The sequence below is a fragment of the Rhineura floridana genome, chromosome 4 (genome assembly GCF_030035675.1).
Source record: "Rhineura floridana isolate rRhiFlo1 chromosome 4, rRhiFlo1.hap2, whole genome shotgun sequence".
NCBI lineage: Eukaryota > Metazoa > Chordata > Lepidosauria > Squamata > Rhineuridae > Rhineura > Rhineura floridana.
Window position 1 is genome coordinate 202,172,234 of NC_084483.1, and position 3,681 is coordinate 202,175,914.

The following is a 3,681-nucleotide window of genomic DNA, read 5'->3' on the forward strand; positions in this document are numbered from 1 at the left end:
TTCATTTGGGTGGACATGTGAATTCATTCACCTTTTACACACAGTGTGGAATCAGGTTGTGATCTGTACAGTAGTGCAGCAGTGATGTCTACTGCACTTTAGGGGTGTTGTGCATAATGAATTACTCTGGCCCAGATAGAAACTCTATAAATTTTTACTTATTTATTTATTTGATTTATATCCTGTCCTTCCTCCCAGTAACTTCTACCTCTTTAGCGTTTTCCTCTTTAAAGTTCATGTTAGCCTCTGGGTCTACCTAAAACTGAACCAGGAGCCACTGGTGATCCCTAGACCACAGCCTAAGAATCACTGAATCGTGCTGTCAGCACCAGTATTTCACAATTTGAAATGTTATTAAACTTCATAACCGTATCATTAGCCATAGTTACTTATGACTATAATTTATTTACGACTGTGATTATTAACATGAGCACTTGTGGACATTCAATGTTGGAAGATTCAGGACAGACAAAAGGAATTACTTTTTCACACAGCGCATAGTTAAACTATGGAATTTGCTCCCACAAGATGCAGTGACGGCTGCCACCATGGATGGATTTAAAAGAGGAATGGAAAAATTATGGAGGAAAAGGCCATCAGTGGCTATCGGCCATGATGGCAATGCTCTGCCTGCATAGGTGGGAGTAGTATACTTCCAAATACCAGTTGCTGGAAACCACAGGAGGGGAGAGTGCTCTTTGTACTCAGGTCCTGCTTGTGAGTTTCCCATGGGCAACTGGTTGACCACTGTGAGAACAGGATGCTGGACATTAGAAGGAACTTCTTGACAGTAAGGGCAGTTCGGCAATGGAACCGACTGCCTAGGGAGGTGGTGGGATCCCCTTCGCTGGATGTCTTCAAGCAGAGTCTGGACAGCTATCTGTGGGAGATGCTCTAGCTGTGGATTTCCTGCTGTGAGCAGGGGGTTGGACTCGATGGCCTACAAGGCCCCTTCCAACTCTATGATTCTATGAGTTAGAGTCCGACAACATCTGGAGGGCCACAAGTCTCTCACTTCTGACCTAGGGACTGACGAGTTTTCACAGCCATTTTTATCCATGACACTGTTCTATTTCACAAGGTGTATCTGCAAACCCTCACCTGCGTGACTGTGTACTACTTCTTCACATCCTTTAACTCCCTGAGCTCTATAATGTATTTTTTTAGGAATAGAATCATAGAATACTAGAGTTGGAACGGGCCTATAAGGCCATCAAGTCCAACCCCCATAGCATAGGAATAAACCATAGCAATATAGGAAGCAGCATTACACCAAGTCAGAACCATTGGTCCATCTAGCTTGGTGTTGTCCACACTGCCCGGCAGTGGTTCTTCAAGGATTCAGGCAAGGGACATTCCCAGCGCTCCCTGGAGATGCCAGGGATTGAACCTGGGACCTTCTGCATTCAAAGCAGATGTTCTACCACTGAGCTATGGCCTTTCCCCAGTTCTTAAAGTATGGGGAGAAAATTACCTTCTCCCTTGTATATTATCTTCATCCTTGCACATGCCCAGTATGATTAGGAATGATGATGAAAAGAATTGTTGGTCTCAGACATGGCAAATAGAATTTGTTCTTTCTGTTGGTATAGCACTTATCCAACGACAGCTGCGGAGTGTGACCGTGCAGGTGTCAAGTGCATGTTACCCAAGTGTCCATCAAATCTGACAGTCATTGGAAAGTGTGATATAAAGGGTGAGCCTTGCTGCAAATAGTGGGTAAGAACTCTAGAACAAAACTCTGTCATATTCTCAGGACTGTTGTCTGCCTGTTCCTTTTCTCTAAGCAAGGTGAGAGGAAGCTCCATCCTAGCTGGCTTTTAACAAACATGAATATATATTGCATGCTCCTATGAAATGGAAATGGACTGTCTTCAAATCAATCCTGACTTATGACGTGGCATAGTGGTTAAGGTGTTGGACTACAATCTGGGGGACCACGGTTAAAATCCCCACACAGCCATAAAACTCACTGGGTGGCCTTTGGCCAGTCACTGCCTCTCAGCCTCATGAAAACCCTATTCATAGGGTCGCCATAAGCAGAAATCGACTTGAAGGCAGTACATTTACATTTATGAATAGGGTTTTCATGGTCAGCTGTATTCAGAGGGGTTTACCATTGCCTCTCTCTGAGGCTGAGATGCAGTGATTGGCCCAAGGTCACCCGGTGAGCTTCATGGCTGGGTGGGGATTTGAACCATATTATACACCCATACAAAATAGTGGGGATGCCACTGACCAGTGGAGAAAAAGTCTGGCGTGTTTTTGTGCCTTTAAGAGCTGCTCAGTCTGTAGAGATTAGTAGGGCTCAGATCTTTTTTTTTAATTCACACGTCCCATTTGAGACACAGCAATCAATACCACTGGTATGTTGTTGTTGTTATGTGCCTCCAAGTCGACTGTGACTTATGGCAACCCTATGAATCAGCGACCTCCAAGAGCATCTGTCATGAACCACCCTGTTCAGATCTTGTAAGTTCAGGTCTGTAGCTTCCTTTATGGAATCAATCCATCTCTTGTTTGGTCTTCCTCTTTTTCTACTTCCTTCTGTTTTTCCAAGCATAATTGTCTTTTCTAGTGAATCATGTCTTCTCATGATGTGTCCAAAGTATGATAACCTCAGTTTCATCATTTTAGCTTCTAGTGATAGTTCTGGTTTAATTTGTTCTAACACCCAATCATTGGTATTTTTTGCAGTCCATGGTATCCGCAAAGCTCTCCTCCAACACCACATCTCAAATGAGTTGATTTTTCTCTTGTCCGCTTTTTTCACTGTCCAACTTTCACATCTATACATAGAGATGGAAATACCATGGACTGAATGATCCTGGCTTTAGTGTTCAGTGATACATCTTTGCCTTTGAGGACCTTTTCTAGTTCTCTCACAGCTGCCCTCCCCAGTCCTAGCCTTCTTCTGATTTCTTGACTATTGTCTCCATTTTGGTTAATGACTGTGCCAAGGTATTAATCCTTGACAAGTTCAGTGTCCTCATTGTCAACTGTAATGTTGCATAAATCTTCCGTTGTCGTTACTTTAGTCTTCTTGATGTTCAGCTGTAGTCCTGCTTTTGTGCTTTCCTCTTTAACTTTCATCAGCTTTTATTTCAAATCATTAATGGTTTCTGCTAATAGTATAGTATCGTCCGCATATCTTAAATTATTGATATTTCTCCCTCCAATTTTCACACCTCCTTCATCTTGGTCCAATCCTGCTTTCCGTATGATATGTTCTGCGTATAGATTAAATAAATAGGGTGATAAAATACACCCGTGTCTCACACCCTTTCCGATGGGAAACCAGTCAGTTTCTCCATATTCCGTCCTTACAGTAGCCTCTTGTCCAGAGTATAGGTTGCGCATCAGGACAATCAGATGCTGTGGCACCCCCATTTCTTTTAAAGCATTCCATAGTTTTTCATGATCTACACAGTCAAAGGCTTTGCTCTAATCTATAAAGCACAGGGTGATTTTCTTCTGAAATTCCTTGGTCCGTTACATTATCCAACAAATGTTTGTGATGTGATCTCTGGTGCCTCTTCCCTTTCTAAATCCAGCTTGGACATCTGGCATTTCTTGCTCCATATATGGCAAGAGCCTTTGTTGTAGAATCTTGAGCATTACTTTACTTGCATGGGATATTAAGGCAATAGTTTGGTAATTACTGCATTCCCTGGGATCTTC

At 42.8% G+C, this 3,681-nt stretch overlaps 1 non-coding gene across 1 annotated transcript; it reads right to left on the minus strand.

Annotated features, from left to right (window-relative positions):
* Positions 1 to 1,369: 1,369 nt before the first annotated feature.
* TRNAS-UGA (transfer RNA serine (anticodon UGA)) lies at positions 1,370 to 1,439 on the minus strand. Its single transcript has one exon. It is a non-coding gene; the product is annotated as a tRNA-Ser (tRNA).
* Positions 1,440 to 3,681: the final 2,242 nt, after the last annotated feature.